Source organism: Meleagris gallopavo, chromosome 7 (genome assembly GCF_000146605.3).
Source record: "Meleagris gallopavo isolate NT-WF06-2002-E0010 breed Aviagen turkey brand Nicholas breeding stock chromosome 7, Turkey_5.1, whole genome shotgun sequence".
Taxonomy (NCBI): domain Eukaryota; kingdom Metazoa; phylum Chordata; class Aves; order Galliformes; family Phasianidae; genus Meleagris; species Meleagris gallopavo.
This window is the reverse complement of record NC_015017.2, coordinates 34,673,384-34,685,553: the sequence shown is the minus strand read 5'-3', so window position 1 is coordinate 34,685,553 and position 12,170 is coordinate 34,673,384. Positions and strand designations below refer to the sequence as shown.

General features: G+C 39.5%; 1 long non-coding RNA gene across 1 annotated transcript; it reads left to right on the top strand.

Moving 5' to 3' along the window:
• Positions 1-264: 264 nt before the first annotated feature.
• On the top strand, positions 265-2,378 carry LOC109368654. Its single transcript, XR_002116923.2, has 2 exons — positions 265-749; positions 1,917-2,378. It is a non-coding gene; the product is annotated as an uncharacterized LOC109368654 (long non-coding RNA).
• Positions 2,379-12,170: the final 9,792 nt, after the last annotated feature.

Genomic DNA, 12,170 nt, shown 5'->3' with positions numbered 1-12,170 from the left:
AAAAAAAAATAATAAAAATTGTATCTCCTGAGAGAAAGTGCTGCTGTAGAATGGTGATAATTGACTTTTTAGTGTTAACTGCTGTAGCTTGAAGAATCATATGGGTTTTGCATCATTTTTGCTGTTTGATATTAATAGTGCCTTTAAATTTGGAGAGAAAAGCCTGTTCAGTTGAGAATTGTTTTGGCAAATTGCCTGTGCTGGAGAGACACTCTTAACCTGCAAATAGATGTACATAACTAGGAGGAAGAAAAAAAAAAAACGAAGTCATATCGGCCCTGTTGCATGAGGAAATGCTTCAAAACCAACTAGGCCCTTGTTTTATGTGCTTGTTGCTATGGAACACAGAAATCATTACTGTTAGTTTCTCCTTGGTGCATTAGTTGGGCAGCCATATCACCCATGTATGATGCACTCAGGAAGAAATGTGTGTATCTTTCAGGTCAAACAAACGGTTTTGATAAGGTATCAATATTTGCTTAAGAGGCTGCGTTGGAAGCACACCCACTTAGTTGGAATTAATGGAATAGGATTTAGGACAGGCGATGTAATCCAACTTGACCAACGAGTTAAATATTGACAAGAAGCGGAAAAGCAGCAGCGCTTGGTCTGTAGGGAAAAGAGAGATCCTGCTTTTCTGTTTGAGCACATCCAGGATTTTTGTACTCAGAATGAATGACTGCAGGAGCCCTTGTAATCCACGCCTGTACAATGACCTGCATGGCTTACCATTTCTTCAATGGTTACAGGTAGGTCTGTGCTCCCAGTAAGGCAGCTCATGCAGTACAGCACTGTGAGGGAAAGCTGTGTGGATAACTCAAAGCTGGTTTAACTCCAGGGGATGTTTTTATCGTTGGCTGCTGCAGTTGCACACAGGCTTATGCTGTTCAAAATGTGATGCAGAAAAATAATCAAGGTCTTTTAGTGCAACATAATCTTGTACTTTTTTTTACCTTTTAAATCAGAGCGATTAGGCATGTGTCTGTTTATTTTAAAATGTTTGTTTAGTCGGTAGAATTATTATAAGACCATGTTTAAAATCAGCTATTAGCTAATGGAGAGACCTCATTGTCAAAGGGTATTATGAGATTATTGCTTCATTTGCCATAATGCACACAGATAGTCCAAGGGTTCAGCTTTGTGTGTGTGTGTTTGTTTAAATATATTTATATACTTTAACCCATTCCCTAGTATTTTATCTTTCAACAAAATCCTTTCATAATCCAAAAGGTTGGGCAGATTTGCTGCTTTTCATGATAGCTGAAGAACTATGTAAATAAAACCTGACATATTAACTGCCTTGGATTCCTGTAGTTTCATATTTGGAAATAAGAAAATGTAGTGGAGATATGGGAAACAGCCATGTTTGCTTTTCTGAAGGGATTTAGTCAGCAGCTGGAGCCTTTGAAACAAAATAAAAATAGCCAATCACCTTTCCTCTATTTCCACAACAGCAATGAAATTAGGACATGGAAGAAAATAAATGTTGGCAGTTTTGGTTATTAGCATAAATGATTTTATAAACAAGTAACAAACTAAATGGTAATGTGCACACAAGAGAAGGAGCAATACAATATTTACTGTTTATTTTAACATTTAATCTCCTTGGGTTATATTTCACAACACGTGAGGATATACATGTCAGATATTGATTGTTATTCACCCCCACAAATAGAGTATTGTACGGTACCATTCCAGTGTGCCATATGGCCTGAACATACCATGCAATTCATTAGTGAATGTACTACAGCTTTATATACCCTCCGAGGAATGTGGCAACATGTGATGTAATGCTCATGGACAGTAGTTTGTTGGCTCATTTACCAGTGCTTTAAATAGAACTGTGCAATGCATGTTGAATTTGATGTTTGTTGCTACTAAAGCTGGGAAATTCCCTGCCATCTTCTTTGTTATAGGTCCCTCTGCATGAATCATTACAGGAAAGGAAGCAGGTCGTGGGAAGAGGGAAGTCTAACGAATGTATACACATAAGTGCAATTCTGCAAACATGGGGCACAAAACTGAATTCCTGCCTTTTTCCTAGGCCTGATTCCCAACCTTGTCGCTTGATTAAGAATAAAGCAAAACATAGGAGTTTGTCCCATGGTGCTATAATGCAGACATCAATCTGAGAAGAAAGCATATGTGACACTTTTACTAAGGCTTGATAAGATGTGACTTTGTGGAATCAAGATCGTTTAATCAGTTTTGCTACCTTATAACATGATAACCTTTGGTGTCTCAAGTAACTTCAGGTCACTTAGGATCAGCTCTTTGTTTTTTTGATTTGTGCAAGTTTTCCAAGTGAATGTTAGCATATTGAGTGAATGTTTTGTAATGTATTGCAGCCGGTGCTTGGTTTAAAAAAAAAAAAAAAAGAAGCAGCATTCATTGATTACTCTTTGGACACATCCAGAAGCCAACAACGTGTAGAGCTGCCTGGGTGTGACTCACTGTTGTGTTACTTCAGTTTTCTGCTGTTACAGCTTTATTGAGATCAGGGGAGTTACTGTGGCTTAATCCAGAATTGCACAGTGGTGACATCAGCCTTGTTAATCCAGGGGGGAATTCTGCATATGGTAAAGATTCCCAACTGAATATGGTTTTCCAGAAAGGGAAAATGGGGCTAGGAATCCAACCACTGAAAGGAACTGACCTTATTATATGTAATAACAGAGCAATGGTATTTTTTCTACAAACAGTTTTGTGTTGCAATTCAATCAATCCACTTCCAAGAATGATTTGGAAGAATATTTAAACAGAAAGATGCAACAGTTTAAGCATGCACAGGGAAGACCAGACACTATTAATTCAAATGAAAATATTTTTGAGATCTTGTAAAAGATCTTGAAAACTTATTCCTGAGGCCTTCATATTTCATGATTAAAGGAAAAATCTCCAAGATACTCTGCAAATCTTCATGTTGTTTCACGTTTATTGTGAGCTACTGGGTTAATTTGACCCACCAGTGGCAAGTATCTGACATGGGCTGTGTCTGCTCTCTGCTGTTGCTGGTGTCCTCATGTTCCTACTTTACCTCGTACTGATGCAGGAGGGAATGCAACTGTGGATTTCCCACCAGAGATTCAATCTAGGGAGGCTTTTTCACACATCCTCAAGGCTTCAAAAAGTCAGTGCCATTTCCTAAACAAAAGCGTCCTTTGGAAGAGCAAAGGAAAGAACTATTCCTCCCGTTTTGGGAATGGGAAAAGCTGGGAAGGAAAACCTGTAGCTGAAAGTTGATGCAGAACAGTGTGTTCTTTGGCAGAACACAAGCCAAAATGTGGACAGGTAAATTACTGGGAGAAATGTGGACATAGAGCGCTTACTACCTGCTGGGAGTAATGCTCAGAGCTCCCAAGTACATTCCCTTCCCTAACTGTACAGTTAGTTTGGAAATCTGGTTTTAAAGAACAGGTTTTAAGCCCGTTTTGCAGAGGGGAGTCATGAAAGGCTAGTAGGACAGTCAATAACATCAGCTGTTACCCTTTGTTCTGGCTTTTACTGAAGGAAGAATCATTTCTTCTGCAAACAAAGCTCAGCCTATAATGAATGTAAGACACTGTATTCTGTAGCTTGGTGCCAAAATGTTATGATATACGGAAGTACTTGTGGAGGTGGACAAAATACAGTTTGAGACGAAGCTGTGATATGACACTGGGTTTGAGCCTTTGACAATTCCCATTGCTGCATGTGGGCAGTGTGCTCTGCTCTACCTCTCACATGGAAAAAGAACTCAAGCAGCAGAAATCTGCTTATCGCTAGACCTCACCATGTGCCTACTTCCAAAAGAAGCATAGTACTCACTGATGCACAGACAGCTACCATGGCACTTCTTTTTCTTAGTGCTGTCCTTCCAAAAAGAGCCCAGTCACCTTAAAAGTACAGTGATAATTTGCAGGACTGGGATATCAGTGTCTGGGTCTAAAGCTAGGTGAGTAAAGAAACAAGCAAACAAACAAAAATGAGGAAGTTGGTTGGAGTTGGCTAGAATTGAAGGAAATATCAGGAGATTTCTGTCCCTTATGGAAGGAGGGTTCCTATAACTGCTGCTAGGAGCCTCATTCTATGCATGTTTGAATATTTGCTCTGATTTGGCTTCAGATCTAAATGCTGACTCTGTTCTCATGCTGAATCCAGAACCCAAATGCATTTTCTCTGTGCCATATATTTTCCCAGGCCTCATTAATTAATAAGATCTGTGTACATTTCAGTCCAAGCTCCAGATTTTGACATTCTATGGACTTTGGCTATTTAGAGCATAATTCCTATGGATAAGTCATAGTAAACAAGAATCAGCAGGAAATTATCATTTGTTGCTCAAAAAGTAGTCTGTGCTAAATTAAATATATACTCTGTCGTTACAATGTTCTGACACACAGACTAAAATCAGATATAGCTTTTATTGAATCTGGCTGAGAAGTTATGAAGTAAAATAAATACAATGAGGTTGATTTGATTCTCCTGTTTGTTTCACAGTAGTGTGAGGAAATGCTCACTTATGTAGGCACACGAAACATTGTGAGCAAATCCAGAAATTCTTTTGATATGCATCTCAAACTTGTAATAAAGCATTGTAGTTTGGGGGAAGCTTAACTGCGAGTAATCAAACTTAACATATAATTATTTTTTATGCAGTTGTCACTTAATATTGCACTCCTATTTATGCTGGAGCTGTTCTGTGTGAGTAAGCTAAACCAAATGTTTGGCAGAGGAATGGGGAGATTCAGAATCGGAAGATGCTCCTTTTGATGTCTGCTTTTGTTTAACTGTGGAAACAGAAGCTTCAGAGGAACAAAATTTTACTTTGCAATTAAATGAGTGAAAAGAAAATAGCATGAAAAGCTTCCTATAATGAAGAAGGACTGGTAGTTTGAGGTTTTTCTGCTAATTTGTAACCAAATATGTCGCCTGCTCTGGCTATGTTTTTGTTGTGTTTTTTATCATTTTGAAAAGAAGGCCAAGGAGAACAGCAAAGATGTTGTAAGAACAGAATTTGAAGCCAAGTTCATAAATTGGCTTTAAAAGTGATTAATAACCAGTCATCATAAGCAGGCAATATAATGTAATTGCACTTGGGTAAGACACAAAGGATTACACATCAGGCTCTTCCTACAAATGCCGCAGAAAATAGTTATTCTTTAGTTCCATTTTGTGTTTCTTAATCTGCTAAAACTCTCTTTAGCATTAAAATATATTTTGCCACAGAAAAAACATGGGTTTGGCCATTATACAGTATGTTATCCTCACACTAGCTTTTCCATAAAGAAAAAAAACAGTGGCATTTCTGATATGGTGGCAGTAATAAAACATTGATCCTATCGCTGCACTTTCTTGATATTTTGGTACTGAGTCATTCTGCTTAATCAAAATATCTTTGCATAGGATATAGTTTAGGTTCAGGCTGGGTTTTGAGGAAAGAATCTTTGCATCTTGTATTTTCTTTGGATTGTGTCCTGATCCTTGGCCCTGCCTAGGACAGAAATAAAATTACATGGGAACTCCTCCCTAAGATTGGAGCTTTAAAATCCAATTTGGGGATTTTTATTTTGAAATGTGACTTGAATCCTTCTCAAACTTCTTTGTCTATTGTATTCATTTCTCCTATGTAATGCTCACTTCAAAATGTAACAAAATTATATTTTTAATGATGTATTAGGTGGAATATACTGGATATTTTCAAAGCTTAACAGGAGAATAAGCTCTAGAAATAGCTATGTGATTTCAGACAGAGAAGAGACACTTCTGCAGTGTGTCAGCAGTGTAGAACAACGTAAATTTGCTTCTCAAAACTGAATGGAAATTTTGACAATATTACTCAAATTTTAAGAAAATCTTAGCTCTTACTAAAGAGCCTTTATATGTACTGTGAGGGTAAATGATGACTTTCTGAACTACTGAATGTTTTATGCAAAACAATCAAATAACATTGGTTAAAATTCTGTTGTTACAAACAGCAGACAGCCTCTGATCAGTCAGTATCAGCCCAGGTATTGATGGTGCTTTCCTTATCTCCCTTTGCTGTGATTCCATGTGGTCCCTCTGCACACAAGGCTTGGACTGCACATACAATGATAATCCAGCTAAATCCTGCAGATATTCTGCTTCAGGGTCCAGTTGGCTCAAAGGGTTTGCTTTCCTCCGTATCATCTTGGAATAGACTTATTTTCAGGTGTATCTGTGGACATTTCTAACCTAGTCAGCTCATCCCGGCACACCTCCTACTTTCAATTCATGGCTAGTCAAAGGATGAGAAGTTATTTGCAGGACACAGTCATGGGCACAGAAATCAATCTATTTCCCCTATCATTTTAATCTAGCAAACATCTGTTTGGCAAAATATTTACTAGGCAAGGCAGTACTTAACAAGGCACATACAGCTAGCATTCATTGAGTGAGTTCAAGGAAAAACAGGACTGAGGAAGACATTTCATGCACCAAAAATAATACTAGATGAATGTTCTGTGTAACTGCTATTGATGGTTGGGAAAATGTTTTTAAAGATGTTTTGGCAGCTAACAAACATTAACTTGAGGGGTTGGCTGGGCTGATGCTGGACTGGAAATGACTGTTGCCTGTGGACCTCAGAGGCAGCACAACTTGGTGCCCAGTGTGTGTGCTTATCTTGATCTGCATTTAAGTATGTTTTCTCTTTTTTTTCTCAAAACTGAGATTTTGCTTCATATGCTGTGTATTTGTGGAAGTTGGCACCAAAAATATTCATTTTCTTGCTGCATTTACCAGTAGCCATCATTTTCACTTGCATACATAGTAAATTGCAGTTCTGTGAGATAAAAATCTGTCGTACACAAACCTGGAAGTTCTGATAAAGCTGGACATGTAGAGGACCTGAGCTAGGCAAAGAAATCCACCCAGTTTTGATCAGGAGTAAGAGGCCTTGATGGCATGTCTGATGGAGCAGTAGTCAAAAGTAGACAAGTATAACACAGACAGTGTAATCTCTTCTGAATTACTTTTCATTCCAACCTTGACATACATGCAAAACCCTGGATTTGTCTTTTCAGGAATGTTATTACTTTTGTGGGTTTGTTTTTTCTCCTCCCCCACCTCGTGTACGTTTTTAAGTCTAGCTGTGCTAACAGAACTCTGGTTGCTACCAGACTCACTATGGACAACTTTTCTGTAAAAATACTCTATCATAGTGATTATAATTATCTTTTTGGCATGAGGAAGTGTGGTGGATCTGCTACACTTCGTGTTCTGCTGCATGAAAGAGGAGTTAATGCAATGGCATTTTAAATATAATGACCTAAATATTCTCTCAGCTGACTGTAAAGTAAATGGGCAAATGAAGCACACTGTTCATGCTTCATTGTGTAGTGTTTTAGTATTCTGTTGTATTTGGTGACATTGTCTTCAGTCCAATGCATACTTCTAATAACTTGATTGAAATTCTAATTAAGAATTTTACGATCCTGAGGAAAATCTACGAGGAAGGTGTTTTGCTATTTTCTCTTAAAGCTCACCAGCCTGTGATAGAAGCTGGGGTAAAAAGTGTGTTGCTCCCCAGGGCTTTTTCTGGCCCAGGAGGAATCAAAGATGGGGCTGGAGCCATGTCCCTCAGCTGGCTTATACATGGCCATTCTGCTACCAGCCCATGGATAACCTTTGATGCTCTGTCAGGCCCTGAGTGTAACAATGCTTTTCTAGGGACAGGGCAAGCTCCACTCTGTGAACTTTGCACCATTCTTCACAATGACATTTTAGGCTGGAGCCATTAAATGGAGGTTTGGGGTGCTAAAAAGCCGGAGCTCTGGGGTACAGAGCCCATCATGACAAGTATGGTATGACAACTTCACAGAATCATTGAATGGCTTGGGTTGGAAGTAACCTTAAAGATCATCTTGTTTCAACACCCTGCAGTGGGCAGGGTGGCCATCCACCAGATTCAGGCTGCCTAGAGCCCCATCCAACCTTGTCATGAGCATTTTCGAGGATGGAGTTTTTAAGGTGCTGCAAGGAATAAGACCTCACCTATTGTGCACTGGGTGCCTGATTCAGGGGCAAGCACTATCCAGATACACATAATCAGCAATTGAGAGCCGTCTCTGGACAGCTTTTGCCTTACCATAACAATCCAACAAACATCTGTTTGGCAAAATATTGATATATATAATATATATATATATTATATATATATATATATAATGCCTATATTCATATATAGGCATTGCCAATATATGAATAAGTATGTTCTGGTTCTGCTTTAGCATTACTCTATTAAAATTCAGTGGTTATCTGAAAAAGGCTCCAGCTTACCCTTCTTAGCAGAGCATGTGTGACTCTGGCTTATCCATTGTAGTAAAGCATCCTCTGGCTGATGTCTTGCTGAGAGAACTGCATCACATGCCTTATTTTCTGCCTCTTGCCCAAGTGAAACTCCCACAAAGAAGGATAGCTTGTGGTTTTACCTGTGAGTTTTAATCCTAGCAAATGTTTCATGGATTGCAGTGAGGAAACAGTGTGAGAAGTGTTGCTCCACTAATATATGATGTTGTGAAATGCAGCACTTAATGGATGGACATACTGAGGATATATATAGCTGTAGCTGATACATAGCGTTTATTGGAATGTCTCAATAAATCTTCCCTTTATGGAGTATATGACTACACGGACAATGAAGAGTGGGAAAACTACAAGTGGAAAGTCTTTTATTTGCCAAATCTCTGTTTTAGACATCCTATGTAGTAAATGATACACTTGTGTAGAGGTTGACCAAAAGTAGACAATCTGATTGGCATCACTGGGATTTTTCTATTCTCATCTGATGTTAATCTATGCTTTCTTTATACTCTCATTGTCAATTTTCAGTTTTTGTACTCCTAGCTTGGAATTGGATGAGACAAACAAAGTACGTTTAAAGATCAGAATTCACTGTGACAGATGCTGTAGTTACTGTCCCTGTGCTGTGCGCGGGGCCACGAGGTGAACAGAGCAAAGGCCACAGATAGATCTAAGGAAGATGAAGATGCAAAGCTGAAGATGCTGTGTATCCAATACCAGAAGTGACATGGGGTATTACTGATACTGATCTTATACGCTGCCAATAGTTTTCTTGGTTCCCTCTTAATTACACATCTTCTGGTTTTCACCACTCCCAGCAAAGTAATTTGTGAACACATGCTCCTTCAGACTCTGCTGCACAAGTAAATAAATGGCAGCGGCCTTGTAAAACCCTTGACACTCTTCTAGCATTTAAAACATCTGTTTATCCAGGATTCAGCAAGTACAGAAATTACTTTCATGACAGAACTCAAGTCATGCTGCCTGCTAAAGCTCAACTCCTTGAGATACCATTCGTTAGCTCTGAAATTTATGGCTAACGTGTATTGGCTTCAGGCAGAATAGGACAAACACTTTTAATGAAGGAGAACTGGATTTTTTTCCTTGATCCATGTAAGTCTGTTTGATGTTATCTTGGAGATAACTAACAAACATCAAGTTTAAAATAGAAAGCAATGAGATGCTCCCTGTTGGGAAGCCCCACAGAGCTCCCCCCAGTGTGCTGCTCTGCACCCAGGGGGCTTGTGCTCCATGTGAACATAAATATGGCCAGGGAACTATAAAGAAAAGGAAGCTTAGATGTAAACAGCCTAGTAAAAACAGCACAAATAGCACAGTGAGTAACCAGGAAATGACAGTATTTATAAGGAATGATGAAGGGGAAAGGGATGGAGAGGGGGCAGATGGGTGCGGAGCGTCATGGGACACTAGTTCCCATGGTGGAAAGGGAACTAGATGGTGGCATGGATGCCTTTGCATCCCACTCTTTCTTCTTCCCTGCCACTCCAGTGAGAAGCTCTGAGCGCAGAGCATCCCTAGTTTTCTGATACCTGTGAGTTTGTGATGTTTTGTTGGCTTTTTCTAAGACAACTCTGACACTTTATAAATCTGTTGAAATGAAACTTAGAGTGGAATCAAGCTCATAAAGGACATTGGAATGTAATGACAGCACCAAAATATGAGATCTCCAGAGGAGCACAGTACCTTTAATTACGTGACATTTTCCTTATTTAATCTGAATGAATGTGGCCAAGTATGCAGTTACACTGAGTATGCACTTAATTCTATTTAAGGTGCTATGTATGCACTATATCCACCTCATTTCAGTGTAGGATGAAGGTCTTTTACTTCTGCTTTTCTTTGTACCGTGACAGGTGCTCCAGGAAAGTGTGTAAGTCTAAATGGTAACAAGTTTTGCGAGCTGTTTTCCAACTGTTGTTTGAATTTTTACGTGAACAAAAGTTTTCTTGGCTAATTGCTTTAGTTACTTGTGACAACCACAACTCAGATGCTGTGCCATCCTGCACTTGCTTGGTTGCCTTCATAGGAATATTTGTGAGCCTGGTACACCTTTCATTTGAAATGAAGTGGAAAATCCCCAGTACTGTATTTGGGTTTGGGTTTCATCACATAGCCTTCAAGCTACCACAATCTCTGGTGAATTTTTTGCTAAAATAAGCCTCGTATTTCCTCAGAACTAGTAGAGCAATAAAATGTGGATTAGCTGTTAAAAAGCTCTTATGAGAAGCTATCTTCAGTATGTGAAAGGGAAAGAAAATATTACTTTGTCTCCATGATGAAATTGAAAGAAATAAATAGATAATGTTAAAATCAGTTCTGCCTTCTCTCCCTGCCTTTGACATCTCTGATACTAGAGACTCCATGCACTTTCTCCAGTATCGCACACAGAAAACTCATGAATAGTGTACTTTTGTAGGAACCGTTGCAATCTTCTGAACTACAGAAAATAAAGATTTTACAATTCCTCAACTTCTTATAAAGTTTTTGTTCACCTGCAGGGATTGTTGTGCAAAATTCTGTATTTTAGCTCCTTTCCGTGTTTTAAAAGATGCTTTGTTTATATATTGTACCTGATGATCTCAGAGGTCTTTTCCATCCTTAATGATTCTATGCCAACTTTGGTAAAGACATTAAGATAATGTCACGTGGGATTAAAATGAAGTAACATCTTAAATAATGACTATTTCCCCCTCTCAGACCAAGTGTTGATCTCCAAAGAGCAGAAGCTGGAGTATTCTACTGAAATTCTGCTGCAGCCCTTTCCAGGCCCCAGCCACCTGCTGCACGTGAGCCCTCCACAGCTGCACATGGAGATCTACTCTATGTGCACCCTGTGGGCTTCAGGGCATGAGACTTCTATTGCAATTGCAAGCGTCAGCATGTCCTGATATTATAGGTCATCTTACAATTTTGTTCTTCTCTCTAGTTTGTTTACTAGCCCTTCAGCTTTGTTTGACAGCAGATTTGATCATGATTGAACTTATATCAAAGGAGCATTCAACAGAGCAGTAAACATTAGCCCTTAGGTTTGTTGTCTGCTAGCTGACTTACATTTCTGCATTTCAAGCAGAGAGGCACAGGGGGAGCCTTGGCAGAAGTGAGGGGATGCCACTGGAGAACTGAATGCACAATTGACGCTTTCTAAAACAGCTTGATGGCCTCCTCTTTTAATTGCACTTTACTGATGGAGCTGATTATTGCATTTGTTGGAAGTGCTCTCTTGCAGCTAATTTTTAAGCTTTATCTGCAGTCAGTCAATGGGTTGTAAGCCAAACTATTGGACACACACCTGGCTAACATGAGGACCACAGTCAAGATTTGTAATACTGGTTATCACAGTATAATATATAGGAATTAAGCTGCATAGTCTGAAAACTGTACAAGTAAAGTGCCATGGAGCAAGAAATATCACTGTGGGCATTGCTCTAAGTCTCCATTCCCTCTGCTGAGTCTGTAAAGTTTAGTCCAAGATCTGAGCCCCACCCAAGAGGCGGCTGAGGGGAGACCTTATTATTCTCTTCCAATACCTGAAAGGTGCTTACAGTGAGAGTGGGATAGGTCTCTTCTCACTGGTGACAGGTGACAAGACAAGGGGAAATGGCCTCCAGTTGCGCCAAGGTAAGTTTAGGTTCACAGAATCACAGAATCACAGAATTGTAGGGGTTGGAAGGGACCTCTAGAGATCATCGAGACCAACCCCCCTGCCAAAGCAGGTTCCCTACACCAGGTCGCACAGGTAGGCGTCCAGGCGAGACTTGAATATCTCCAGAGAAGGAGACTCCACAACCTCCCTGGGCAGCCTGTTCCAGTGCTCCGTCACCCTCACCGTGAAGAAGTTCTTACGC